Below are 14,286 nucleotides of genomic sequence, written 5' to 3'. Positions count from 1 at the left end.
GTTCCAGATCCAATCTACTGGCAGGGGGATGGTGCTGGACCTGTAGCTACAGGCCCCTTCTACTGGCAGGGGTTAGTGCTAGACCTGTAGCTCCAGCCCCACTCTACTGGCAGGGGGTTGGTGCTGGACCTGTAGCTACAACCCCCGTCTACTGGGAGGGGGTGGGTGCTGGACCTGTAGCTCCAGTCCCCCTCTACTGGCAGGGGTTTGGTGCTGGATCTGTAGGTCCAGCCTCCCCTCTACTTGCAGGGGGTTGGTGCTGGACCTGTAGCTCCAGTCCCCTCTCCTGGGAGGGGGTGGGTGCTGGACCTGTAGCTCCAGTCCCCCTCTACTGGCAGGGGTTTGGTGCTGGACCTGTAGGTCCAGCCCCCACTCTACTTGCAGGGGGTTGGTGCTGGACCTGTAGCTCCAGTCCCCCTCTAATGGCAGGGGGTTGGTGCTGGACCTGTAGGTCCCGCCCCTCTCTACTGGCAGGAAGTTGGTGCTGGACCTGTAGCTCAAGTCCCCCTCTACTTGCAAGGGGTTGGTGCTAGATGTGAAGCTCCAGACCCCTCTACTCGCATGGGGTTAATGCTGGACTTGTAGCTCCAGCCCCCTCTACTGGCAGGGGGTTGGTGCTGGACCTGTAGCTCCAGCCCCCCTCTACTGGCAGGGGGTTGGAGCTGGTGCTGTAGCTCCAGCTCCACTCTACTAGCAGGGGGTTGGTCCTTGACCTGTAGCTCCAGCCCCCCCTCTACTGGCAGGGGGTTGGTGCTGGACCTGTAGCTCCAGCCCCACTCTACTAGCAGGGGGTTGGTCCTGGACCTGCAGCTCCAGCCCCACTCTACTGGCAGGGGGGGGGGGTTGTTGCTGGACCTGTAGTTCCAGCCCCCCCCCTACTGGCAAGGGTTTCGTGCTGGATCTGGTGCCCTGTCGCCCCTCTACTGGCAGAGGGTTGGAGCTGGAACTGTAGCTCCAGTCCCCTCTACTGGCAGGGGGTTGGTGCTGGACCTGTAGCTCCAGTCCCCCTCTACTGGCAGGGGGTTGGTGCTGGACGTGTAGGTCCAGCCCCCCTCTACTGGCAGGGGGTTGGTGCTGGACCTGAAGCTCCAGCCCTCTCTACTGGCAGGGGGATGGTGCTGGACCTGTAGCTCAAGTCCCTCTCTACTGGCAGGGGGTTGGTGCAGTACCAGTAGCTCCACCCCCCCTCCCTCTACTGGCAGGGGGTTGGTACTGGACCTGTACCTCCAGCTGCCCCTCTACTGGCAGGGGGTTGGTGCTGGTCCTGTAGCTCCAGCTCCTCTCTACTGGCAGAGGATTGGTGCTGGACCTGTAGCTCTAGCCCCCCACTACTGGCAAGGGGTTGGTGCTAGACGTGAAGCTCCAGTCCCCTCTACTCGCATGGGGTTAGTGCTGGACTTGTAGCTCCAGCCCCCTCTACTGGCAGGGGGTTGGTGCTGGACCTGTAGCTCCAGTCCCCCTCTACTGGCAGGGGGTTGGTGCAGTACCTGTAGCTCCTCCCCCCCCCTCTACTGGCAGGGGGTTGGTGCTGGACCTGTAGCTCCAGCCCCCCTTTACTGGCAGGGGGTTGGTGCTGGACCTGTAGCTCCAGCCCCCCCCCTCTACTGGCAGAGGGTTGGTGCTGGACCAGAAGCTCCAGTCCTCTCTACTGGCAAGGGGTTGGTGCTGGACCTGTAGCTCCAGCCCCTCTCTACTGGCAGGGGGTTGGTGCTGGACCTGTAGCTCCAGCCCCCCTCTACTGGCAGGGGGGCTGGTGCTGGACCTTTAACTCCAGTCCCCCTCTACTAGCAGGGGGGGTTGGTGCTGGACCTGAAGCTCCAGTCCCCTCTCCTGGCAAGGGGTTGGTGCTGGACCTTTAGCTCCAGCCCCTCTCTACTGGCAGGGGGTTGGTGCAGTACCTGTAGCTCCACCCTCCCTCTACTTGCAGGGGGTTAGTGCTGGACCTGTAGCTCCAGCCCCCCTTTACTGGCAGGGGGTTGGTGCTGGACCTGTACCTCCAGCTGCCCCTCTACTGGCAGGGGGTTGGTGCTGGTCCTGTAGCTCCAGCCCCCCTTTACTAGCAGGGGGTTGGTGCTGGACCTGTAGCTCCAGCCCCCCCCCCCGTCTACTGGCAGAGGGTTGGTGCTGGACCAGAAGCTCCAGTCCTCTCTACTGGCAAGGGGTTGGTGCTGGACCTGTAGCTCCAGCCCCTCTCTACTGGCAGGGGGTTGGTGCTGGACCTGTAGCTCCAGCCCCCCTCTACTGGCAGGGGGGTTGGTGCTGGACCTGTAACTCCAGTCCCCCTCTACTAGCAGGGGGGTTGGTGCAGTACCTGTAGCTCCACCCTCCCTCTACTGGCAGGGGGTTGGTGCTGGACCTGTAGCTCCAGCCCCCCTTTACTGGCAGGGGGTTGGTGCTGGACCTATAGCTCCAGCCCCCCTTTACTGGCAGGGGGTTGGTGCTAGACCTGAAACTCCAGCCAACCTCTACTGGCAGGGAGTTGGTCCTGGACCTGTAGCTCCTGCCTCCCTCTACTGGCAAGGGGTTGGTTCTGGACCTGTTGCCACAGCCCCCCTCTACTGGCAGGTGGTTGGTGCTGGACCTGAAACTCCAGCCCCCCTCTACTGGCAGGGGGTTGGTGCTAGACATGAAGTTCCAGCCCCCCACTCTACTGGCAGGGAGTTGGTGCTGGACCTGTAGCTTCAACCCCCGTCTACTGACAGGGTGTTGGTGCTGGACCTGTAGCTGCAGCCACCTCTCTACAAGCAGGGAGTTGGTGCTGAACCTGAATCTGCGGCCCCACTCTACTGGCAGGGGGTTGGTGCTGGACCTATAGCTGCAGCCCCCCTCTACTGGCAAGGGGTTGGTGCTGGACCTGTAGCTCCAGCCCCTCTCTACTAGCAGGAGGTTGGTGCTGGACCTGTAGCTCCAGCCCCCTCTACTGGCAGGGGGGTTGGTGCTGGACCTGTAACACCAGTCCCCCTCTACTGGCAGGGTTTTGGTGCTGGACCTGTAGCTCCAGCCCCACTCTACTAGCTGGGGGTTGGTCCTGGGCCTGTACCTCCAGCCCCACTCTACTTGCAGGGGGGGGGGGGGGGGTTGTTGCTGGACCTGTAGCTCCAGCCCCCTCCATACTGGCAAGGGTTTCGTGCTGGATCTGGTGCCCTATCGCCCCTCTAGTGGCAGAGGGTTGGTGCTGGATCTGAAGCTCCAGCCCCCTCTACTGGCAAGGGGTTGGTGCTGGACCTGTAGCTCCAGCCCCTCTCTACTGGCAGAGGGTTGGTGCAGTACCTGTAGCTCCACCCCCCCCTCTACTGGCAGGGGGTTAGTGCTGGACCTGTAGCTCCAGCCCCCTCTACTGGCAGGAGGTTGGTGCTGGACCTGTACCTCCAGCTACCCCTCTACTGGCAGGGGGTTGGTGCTGGACCTGAAGCTCCAGCTCCCTCTAATAGCAAGAGGTAGGTGCTGGTCCTGTAGCTCCAGCCCCTCTCTACTGGCAGAGGGCTGGTGCTGGACCTGTAGCTCCAGCCCCCCTCTACTGGCAAGGGGTTTGTGCTAGACGTGAAGCTCCAGCCCCCGCTACTCGCATGGGGTTAGTGCTGGACCTGTAGCTCCAGCCCCCTCTACTGGCTGTGATTTGGTGTTGGACCTGTAGCTCCAGTCTCCCTCTACTGGCAGGGGGTCGGTGCAGTACCTGTAGCTCCACCCCCTCTCTCTATTGGCAGGGGTTGGTACTTGACCTGTACCTCCAGCTGCCCCTCTACTTGCAGGGGGTTGTTGCTGGACCTGTAGCTCCAGACCCATTCTACTGGCAGGGGGTTGGTGCTGGACCTGTAGCTACAGCCCCCTCTGCTTGCAGGGGTTGGTGCTGGTCCTGTAGCTCCAGCTCAACTCTACTGGCAGGGGGTTGGTGTTGGACCTGTAGCTCCTACCTTTATCTACTGGCAGGGGGTTGGTGCTGGACCTGTATTTCCAGACCCAATCTACTGGCAGGGGGATGGTGCTGGACCTGTAGCTACAGGCCCCTTCTACTGGCAGGGGTTAGTGCTAGACCTGTAGCTCCAGCCCCCTCTACTGGCAGTGTGGGTTGGTGTTGGACCTGTAGCTCCAGTCCCCATCTACTGGCAGGGGGGGTGGTGCAGTACCTGTAGCTCCACCCCCATCCCTCTACTGGCAGGGGTTGGTACTTGACCTGTACCTCCAGCTGCCCCTCTACTGGCAGGGGGATGGTGCTGGACCTGTAGCTCCAGCCCCATTCTACTGGCAGGGGGTTGGTGCTGGACCTGTAGCTACAGCCCCCTCTGCTTGCAGGGGTTGGTGCTGGACCTGTAGCTACAGCCCCCTCTGCTTGCAGAGGTTGGTGCTGGACCTGTTGCTCCAGCTCAACTCTACTGGCAGGGGGTTGGTGCTGGACCTGTAGCTCCTACCCCTATCTACTGGCAGGGGGTTGGTGCTGGACCTGTAGTTCCAGATCCAATCTACTGGCAGGGGGATGGTGCTGGACCTGTAGCTACAGGCCCCTTCTACTGGCAGGGGTTAGTGCTAGACCTGTAGCTCCAGCCCCACTCTACTGGCAGGGGGTTGGTGCTGGACCTGTAGCTACAACCCCCGTCTACTGGGAGGGGGTGGGTGCTGGACCTGTAGCTCCAGTCCCCCTCTACTGGCAGGGGTTTGGTGCTGGATCTGTAGGTCCAGCCTCCCCTCTACTTGCAGGGGGTTGGTGCTGGACCTGTAGCTCCAGTCCCCTCTCCTGGGAGGGGGTGGGTGCTGGACCTGTAGCTCCAGTCCCCCTCTACTGGCAGGGGTTTGGTGCTGGACCTGTAGGTCCAGCCCCCCCTCTACTTGCAGGGGGTTGGTGCTGGACCTGTAGCTCCAGTCCCATCCTCTAATAGCAGGGGGTTGGTGCTGGACCTGTAGGTCCCGCCCCTCTCTACTGGCAGGAAGTTGGTGCTGGACCTGTAGCTCAAGTCCCCCTCTACTTGCAAGGGGTTGGTGCTAGATGTGAAGCTCCAGACCCCTCTACTCGCATGGGGTTAATGCTGGACTTGTAGCTCCAGCCCCCTCTACTGGCAGGGGGTTGGTGCTGGACCTGTAGCTCCAGCCCCCCTCTACTGGCATGGGGTTGGAGCTGGTGCTGTAGCTCCAGCTCCACTCTACTAGCAGGGGGTTGGTGCTGGACCTGTAGCTCCAGCCCCACTCTACTAGCAGGGGGTTGGTCCTGGACCTGTAGCTCCAGCCCCACTCTACTGGCAGGGGGGGGGGGGTTGTTGCTGGACCTGTAGCTCCAGCCCCCCCCCCTACTGGCAAGGGTTTCGTGTTGGATCTGGTGCCCTATCGCCCCTCTACTGGCAGAGGGTTGGAGCTGGAACTGTAGCTCCAGTCCCCTCTACTGGCAGGGGGTTGGTGCTGGACCTGTAGCTCCAGTCCCCCTCTACTGGCAGGGGGTTGGTGCTGGACGTGTAGGTCCAGCCCCCCTCTACTGGCAGGGGGTTGGTGCTGGACCTGAAGCTCCAGCCCTCTCTACTGGCAGGGGGATGGTGCTGGACCTGTAGCTCAAGTCCCTCTCTACTGGCAGGGGGTTGGTGCAGTACCAGTAGCTCCACCCCCCCCCCCTCCCTCTACTGGCAGGGGGTTGGTACTGGACCTGTACCTCCAGCTGCCCCTCTACTGGCAGGGGGTTGGTGCTGGTCCTGTAGCTCCAGCTCCTCTCTACTGGCAGAGGATTGGTGCTGGACCTGTAGCTCTAGCCCCCCACTACTGGCAAGGGGTTGGTGCTAGACGTGAAGCTCCAGTCCCCTCTACTCGCATGGGGTTAGTGCTGGACTTGTAGCTCCAGTCCCCTCTACTGGCAGGGGGTTGGTGCTGGACCTGTAGCTCCAGTCCCCCTCTACTGGCAGGGGGTTGGTGCAGTACCTGTAGCTCCTCCCCCCCCCCTCTACTGGCAGGGGGTTGGTGCTGGACCTGTAGCTCCAGCCCCCCTTTACTGGCAGGGGGTTGGTGCTGGACCTGTAGCTCCAGCCCCCCCCTCTACTGGCAGAGGGTTGGTGCTGGACCAGAAGCTCCAGTCCTCTCAACTGGCAAGGGGTTGGTGCTGGACCTGTAGCTCCAGCCCCTCTCTACTGGCAGGGGGTTGGTGCTGGACCTGTAGCTCCAGCCCCCCTCTACTGGCAGGGGGGTTGGTGCTGGACCTGTAACTCCAGTCCCCCTCTACTAGCAGGGGGGTTGGTGCAGTACCTGTAGCTCCACCCTCCCTCTACTGGCAGGGGGTTGGTGCTGGACCTGTAACTCCAGCCCCCCTTTACTGGCAGGGGGTTGGTGCTGGACCTATAGCTCCAGCCCCCCTTTACTGGCAGGGGGTTGGTGCTAGACCTGAAACTCCAGCCAACCTCTACTGGCAGGGAGTTGGTCCTGGACCTGTAGCTCCTGCCTCCCTCTACTGGCAAGGGGTTGGTTCTGGACCTGTTGCCACAGCCCCCCTCTACTGGCAGGTGGTTGGTGCTGGACCTGAAACTCCAGCCCCCCTCTACTGGCAGGGGGTTGGTGCTAGACATGAAGTTCCAGCCCCCCACTCTACTGGCAGGGAGTTGGTGCTGGACCTGTAGCTTCAACCCCCGTCTATTGACAGGGTGTTGGTGCTGGACCTGTAGCTGCAGCCACCTCTCTACAAGCAGGGAGTTGGTGCTGAACCTGAATCTGCGGCCCCACTCTACTGGCAGGGGGTTGGTGCTGGACCTGTAGCTCCAGCCCCTCTCTACTAGCAGGAGGTTGGTGCTGGACCTGTAGCTCCAGCCCCCTCTACTGGCAGGGGGGTTGGTGCTGTACCTGTAACACCAGTCCCCCTCTACTGGCAGGGGTTTGGTGCTGGACCTGTAGCTCCAGCCCCACTCTACTAGCAGGGGGTTGGTCCTGGACCTGTACCTCCAGCCCCACTCTACTTGCAGGGGGGGGGGGGTTGTTGCTGGACCTGTAGCTCCAGCCCCCTCCATACTGGCAAGGGCTTCGTGCTGGATCTGGTGCCCTATCGCCCCTCTAGTGGCAGAGGGTTGGTGCTGGACCTGAAGCTCCAGCCCCCTCTACTGGCAAGGGGTTGGTGCTGGACCTGTAGCTCCACCCCCCCCTCTACTGGCAGGGGGTTAGTGCTGGACCTGTAGCTCCAGCCCCCTCTACTGGCAGGAGGTTGGTGCTGGACCTGTACCTCCAGCTACCCCTCTACTGGCAGGGGGTTGGTGCTGGACCTGAAGCTCCAGCTCCCTCTAATAGCAAGAGGTAGGTGCTGGTCCTGTAGCTCCAGCCCCTCTCTACTGGCAGAGGGCTGGTGCTGGACCTGTAGCTCCAGCCCCCCTCTACTGGCAAGGGGTTTGTGCTAGACGTGAAGCTCCAGCCCCCTCTACTCGCATGGGGTTAGTGCTGGACCTGTAGCTCCAGCCCCCTCTACTGGCTGTGATTTGGTGTTGGACCTGTAGCTCCAGTCTCCCTCTACTGGCAGGGGGTTGGTGCAGTACCTGTAGCTCCACCCCCCTCTCTCTATTGGCAGGGGTTGGTACTTGACCTGTACCTCCAGCTGCCCCTCTACTTGCAGGGGGTTGTTGCTGGACCTGTAGCTCCAGACCCATTCTACTGGCAGGGGGTTGGTGCTGGACCTGTAGCTACAGCCCCCTCTGCTTGCAGGGGTTGGTGCTGGTCCTGTAGCTCCAGCTCAACTCTACTGGCAGGGGGTTGGTGTTGGACCTGTAGCTCCTACCTTTATCTACTGGCAGGGGGTTGGTGCTGGACCTGTATTTCCAGACCCAATCTACTGGCAGGGGGATGGTGCTGGACCTGTAGCTACAGGCCCCTTCTACTGGCAGGGGTTAGTGCTAGACCTGTAGCTCCAGCCCCCTCTACTGGCAGTGTGGGTTGGTGTTGGACCTGTAGCTCCAGTCCCCATCTACTGGCAGGGGGGTTGGTGCAGTACCTGTAGCTCCACCCCCCTCCCTCTACTGGCAGGGGTTGGTACTTGACCTGTACCTCCAGCTGCCCCTCTACTGGCAGGGGGATGGTGCTGGACCTGTAGCTCCAGCCCCATTCTACTGGCAGGGGGTTGGTGCTGGACCTGTAGCTACAGCCCCCTCTGCTTGCAGGGGTTGGTGCTGGACCTGTAGCTCCAGCTCAACTCTACTGGCAGGGGGTTGGTGCTGGACCTGTAGCTCCTACCCCTATCTACTGGCAGGGGTTTGGTGCTGGACCTGTAGTTCCAGACCCAATCTACTGGCAGGGGGATGGTGCTTGACCTGTAGCTCAAATCCCTCTCTACTGGCACGGGGTTGGTGCAGTACCAGTAGCTCCACCCCCCCCCCTCCCTCTACCGGCAGGGGGTTGGTACTGGACCTGTACCTCCAGCTGCCCCTCTACTGGCAGGGGGTTGGTGCTGGTCCTGTAGCTCCAGCCCCTCTCTACTGGCAGAGGATTGGTGCTGGACCTGTAGATCCAGCCCCCCTCTACTGGCAAGGGGTTGGTGCTAGACGTGAAGCTCCAGTCCCCTCTACTCGCATGGGGTTAGTGCTGGACTTGTAGATCCAGCCCCCTCTACTGGCAGGGGGTTGGTGCTGGACCTGTAGCTCCAGTCCTCCTCTACTGGCAGGGGGTTGGTGCAGTACCTGTAGCTAATCCCCCCACTCTACTGGCAGGGGGTTGGTGCTGGACCTGTAGCTCCAGCCCCCCTTTACTGGCAGGGGTTTGGTGCTGGACCTGTACCTCCAGCTGCCCCTCTACTGGCAGGGGGTTGGTGCTGGTCCTGTAGCTCCAGCCCCTCTCTACTGGCAGAGGATTGGTGCTGGACCTGTAGCTCCAGCCCCCCTCTACTGGCAAGGGGTTGGTGCTAGACGTGAAGCTCCAGTCCCCTCTACTCGCATGGGGTTAGTGCTGGACTTGTAGCTCCAGCCCCCTCTACTGGCAGGGGGTTGGTGCTGGTCCTGTAGCTCCAGTCCCCCTCTACTGGCAGGGGGTTGGTGCTGGACCTGTAGCTCCAGCCCCCCTTTACTGGCAGTGGGTTGGTGCTGGACCTGTAGCTCCAGCCCCCCCCCCCTCTACTGGCAGAGGGTTGGTGCTGGACCAGAAGCTCCAGTCCTCTCTACTGGCACGGGGTTGGTGCTGGACCTGTAGCTCCAGCCCCCCTCTACTGGCAGGGTGGTTGGTGCTGGACCTGTAACTCCAGTCCCCCTCTACTAGCAGGGGGGTTGGTGCTGGACCTGAAGCTCCAGTCCCCTCTCCTGGCAAGGGGTTGGTGCTGGACCTGTAGCTCCAGCCCCTCTCTACTGGCAGGGGGTTGGTGCAGTACCTGTAGCTCCAGCCCCCTTTACTGGCAGGGGGTTGGTGCTGAACCTATAGCTCCAGCCCCCCTTTACTGGCAGGGGGTTGGTGCTAGACCTGAAACTCCAGCCAACCTCTACTGGCAGGGAGTTGGTCCTGGACCTGTAGCTCCTGCCTCCCTCTACTGGCAGGGGTTGGTGCTGGACCTGTTGCCACAGCCCCCCTCTATTGGCAGGTGGTTGGTGCTGGACCTGAAACTCCAGCCCCCCTCTACTGGCAGGGGGTTGGTGCTAGACATGAAGCTCCAGCCCCCCACTCTACTGGCAGGGAGTTGGTGCTGTACCTGTAGCTTCAGCCCCCGTCTACTGACAGGGTGTTGGTGCTGGACCTGTAGCTGCAGCCACCTCTCTACAAGCAGGGAGTTGGTGCTGAACCTGAAGCTGCGGCCCCACTCTACTGGCAGGGGGTTGGTGCTGGACCTATAGCTGCAGCCCCCCTCTACTGGCAAAGGGTTAGTGCTAGACCTGTAGCTCCAGCCCCTCCCTACTAGCAGGAGGTTGGTGCTGGACCTGTAGCTCCAGCCCCCTCTACTGGCAGGGGGGTTGGTGCTGGACCTGTAACACCAGTCCCCCTCTACTGGCAGTGGTTTGGTGCTGGAACTGTAGCTCCAGCCCCACTCTACTAGCAGGGGATTGGTCCTGGACCTGTAGCTCCAGTCCCACTCTACTTGCAGGGGGGGGGGGGGGTTGTTGCTGGACTTGTAGCTCCAGCCCCCCCCCCTACTGGCAAAGGTTTCGTGCTGGATCTGGTGCCCTATCGCCCTTCTACTGGCAGAGGGTTGGTGCTGGACCTGATGCTCCAGCCCCCCTCTACTGGCAAGGGGTTGGTGCTGGACCTGTAGCTCCAGCCTCTCTCTACTGGCAGGGGGTTGGTGCAGTACCTGTAGCTCCTCCCCTCCCCCTCTACTGGCAGGGGGTTGGTGCTGGACCTGTAGCTCCAGCCCCCCTTTACTGGCAGGGGGTTGGTGCTGGACCTGTAGCTCCAGCCCCCCCCCTCTACTGGCAGGGGGTTGGTGCTGGACCTGTAGCTCCAGCCCCACTCTACTAGCAGGGGGTTGGTCCTGGACCTGTAGCTCCAGCCCCACTCTACTGGTAGGGGGGTGGCTGTTGCTGGACCTGTAGCTCCAGCCCCCCCCCCTACTGGCAAGTGTTTCGTGCTGGATCTGGTGCCCTATCGCCCCTCTACTGGCAGAGGGTTGTTGCTGGAACTGTAGCTCCAGTCCCCTCTACTGGCAGGGGGTTGGTGCTGGACCTGTAGCTCCAGCCCCCCTTTACTGGCAGGGGGTTGGTGCTGGACCTGAAACTCCAGCCCCCCCTCTACTGGCAGGGGGTTGGTGCTGGACCTGTAGCTCCAGCCCCACTCTACTAGCAGGGGGTTGGTCCTGGACCTGTAGCTCCAGCCCCACTCTACTGGTAGGGGGGGGGGGGTTGTTGCTGGACCTGTAGCTCCAGCCCCCCCCCCCTACTGGCAAGTGTTTCGTGCTGGATCTGGTGCCCAATCGCCCCTCTACTGGCAGAGGGTTGGTGCTGGACCTGTAGCTCCAGTCCCCCTCTACTGGCAGGGGGTTGGTGCTGGACGTGTAGGTCCAGCCCCCCTCTACTGGCAGGGGGTTGGTGCTGGACCTGAAGCTCCAGCCCCCTCTACTGGCAGGGGGATGGTGCTGGACCTGTAGCTCAAGTCCCTCTCTACTGGCAGGGGGTTGGTGCTGGACCTGAAGCTCCAGTCCCCCTCTACTGGCAGGGGGTTGGTGCTGGACCTGAAGCTCCAGTCCCCCTCTACTGGCAGGGGGATGGTGCTGGACCTGTAGCTCAAGTCCCTCTCTACTGGCAGGGGGTTGGTGCAGTACCAGTAGCTCCACCCCCCTCTCCCTCTACTGGAAGGGGGTTGGTACTGGACCTGTACCTCCAGCTGCCACTCTACTGGCAGGGGGTTGGTGCTGGTCCTGTAGCTCCAGCCCCTCTCTACTGGCAGAGGATTGGTGCTGGACCTGTAGCTCCAGCCCCCCTCTACTAGCAAGGGGTTGGTGCTAGACGTGAAGCTCCAGTCCCCTCTACTCGCAAGGGGTTAGTGCTGGACTTGTAGCTCCAGCCCCCTCTACTGGCAGGTGGTTGGTGCAGTACCTGTAGCTCCTCCCCCCCCCTCTACTATCATGGGGTTGGTGCTGGACCTGTAGCTCCAGCTCCCCTTTACTGGCAAGGGGTTGGTGCTGGACCTGTAGCTCCAGCCCCCCCCCCGTGTACTGGCAGAGGGTTGGTGCTGGACCAGAAGCTCCAGTCCCCCTCTACTAGCAGGGGGGTTGGTGCTGGACCAGAAGCTCCAGCCCCTCTCTACTGGCAGGGGGTTGGTGCTGGACCTGTAGCTCCAGCCCCTCTCTACTGGCAGGGGGGTTGGTGCTGGACCTGTAACTCCAGTCCCCCTCTACTAGCAGGGGGGTTGGTGCTGGACCTGAAGCTCCAGTCCCCTCTCCTGGCAAGGGGTTGGTGCTGGACCTGTAGCTCCAGCCCCTCTCTACTGGCAGGGGGTTGGTGCAGTACCTGTAGCTCCACCCTCCCACTACTAGCAGGGGGGTTGGTGCTGGACCTGTAGCTCCAGCCCCCCTTTAATGGCAGGGGGTTGGTGCTGGACCTATAGCTCCAGCCCCCCTTTACTGGCAGGGGGTTGGTGCTAGACCTGAAACTCCAGCCAACCTCTACTGGCAGGGAGTTGGTCCTGGACCTGTTGCCACAGCCCCCCTTTACTGGCAAGGGGTTGGTGCTGGACCTGTTGCCACAGCCCCCCTCTACTGGCAGGTGGTTGGTGCTGGACCTGAAACTCCAGCTCCCCTCTACTGGCAGGGGGTTGGTGCTAGACATGAAGCTCCAGCCCCCCACTCTACTGGCACGGAGTTGGTGCTGGACCTGTAGCTTCAACCCCCGTCTACTGACAGGGTGTTGGTGCTAGACCTGTAGCTGCAGCCACCTCTCTACAAGCAGGGAGTTGGTGCTGAACCTGAAGCTGCGGCCCCACTCTACTGGCAGGGGGTTGGTGCTGGACCTATAGCTGCAGCCCCCCTCTACTTCAAGGGGTTGGTGCTGGACCTGTAGCTCCAGCCCCTCTCTACTAGCAGGAGGTTGGTGCTGGACCTGTAGCTCCAGCCCCTCTCTACTGGCAGGGGGTTGGTGCAGTACCTGTAGCTCCAGCCCCCCTTTACTGGCAGGGGGTTGGTGCTGAACCTATAGCTCCAGCCCCCCTTTACTGGCAGGGGGTTGGTGCTAGACCTGAAACTCCAGCCAACCTCTACTGGCAGGGAGTTGGTCCTGGACCTGTAGCTCCTGCCTCCCTCTACTGGCAGGGGTTGGTGCTGGACCTGTTGCCACAGCCCCCCTCTATTGGCAGGTGGTTGGTGCTGGACCTGTAGCTCCAGCCCCCTCTACTGGCAGGGGGGTTGGTGCTGGACCTGTAACACCAGTCCCCCTCTACTGGCAGGGGTTTGGTGCTGGACCTGTAGCTCCAGCCCCACTCTACTAGCAGGGGATTGGTCCTGGACCTGTAGCTCCAGCCCCACTCTACTTGCAGGGGAGGGGGGGGTTGTTGCTGGACATGTAGCTCCAGCCCCCCCCCCCCCTACTGGCAAGGGTTTCGTGCTGGATCTGGTGCCCTATCGCCCCTCTACTGGCAGAGGGTTGGTGCTGGACTTGACGCTCCAGCCCCCTCTACTGGCAAGGGGTTGGTGCTGGACCTGTAGCTCCAGCCTCTCTCTACTGGCAGGTGGTTGGTGCAGTTCCTGTAGCTCCTCCCCCCCCCTCTACTGGCAGGGGGTTGGTGCTGGACCTGTAGATCCAGCCCCCCTTTACTGGCAGGGGGTTGGTGCTGGACCTGTAGCTCCAGCCCCCCCCCCTCTACTGGCAGGGGGTTGGTGCTGGACCTGTAGCTTCAACCCCCGTCTACTGACAGGGTGTTGGTGCTAGACCTGTAGCTGCAGCCACCTCTCTACAAGCAGGGAGTTGGTGCTGAACCTGAAGCTGCGGCCCCACTCTACTGGCAGGGGGTTGGTGCTGGACCTATAGCTGCAGCCCCCCTCTACTGGCAAGGGGTTGGTGCTGGACCTGTAGCTCCAGCCCCTCTCTACTAGCAGGAGGTTGGTGCTGGACCTGTAGCTCCAGCCCCCTCTACTGGCAGGGGGGTTGGTGCTGGACCTGTAACACCAGTCCCCCTCTACTGGCAGGGGTTTGGTGCTGGACCTGTAGCTCCAGCCCCACTCTACTAGCAGGGGGTTGGTCCTGGACCTGTAGCTCCAGCCCCACTCTACTTGCAGGGGGGGGGGGTTGTTGCTGGACCTGTAGCTCCAGCCCCCCCCCTCCTACTGGCAAGGGTTTCGTGCTGGATCTGGTGCCCTATCGCCCCTCTACTGGCAGAGGGTTGGTGCTGGACCTGAAGCTCCAGCCCCCTCTACTGGCAAGGGGTTGGTGCTGGACCTGTAGCTCCAGCCTCTCTCTCTACTGGCAGGGGGTTGGTGCAGTACCTGTAGCTCCACCCCCCCCTCTACTGGCAGGGGGTTAGTGCTGGACCTGTAGCTCCAGCCCCCCCTCTACTGGCAGGGGGTTGGTGCTGGACCTGTAGCTCCAGCCCCTCTCTACTGGCAGGGGGGTTTTTGCTGGGCCTGTAGCTCCAGCACCCCTCTACTGGCAGGGGGTTGGTGCTGGACCTGAAGCTCCAGCCCCCTCTACTGGCAGGGGGATGGTGCTGGACCTGTAGCTCAAGTCCCTCTCTACTGGCACGGGGTTGGCGCAGTACCAGTAGCTCCACCCCCCCCTCCCTCTACTGGCAGGGGGTTGGTACTGGACCTGTACCTTCAGCTGCCCCTCTACTGGCAGGGGGTTGGTGCTGGTCCTGTAGCTCCAGCCCCTCTCTACTGGCAGAGGATTGGTGCTGGACCTGTAGCTCCAGCCCCCTTCTACTGGCAAGGGGTTGGTGCTAGAC

The sequence above is a fragment of the Procambarus clarkii genome, chromosome 55 (genome assembly GCF_040958095.1).
Source record: "Procambarus clarkii isolate CNS0578487 chromosome 55, FALCON_Pclarkii_2.0, whole genome shotgun sequence".
In the NCBI taxonomy this organism is placed as follows: Eukaryota; Metazoa; Arthropoda; class Malacostraca; order Decapoda; family Cambaridae; genus Procambarus; species Procambarus clarkii.
The sequence above is the reverse complement of the archived record's forward strand: the minus strand, read 5'-3'. Positions refer to the sequence as shown.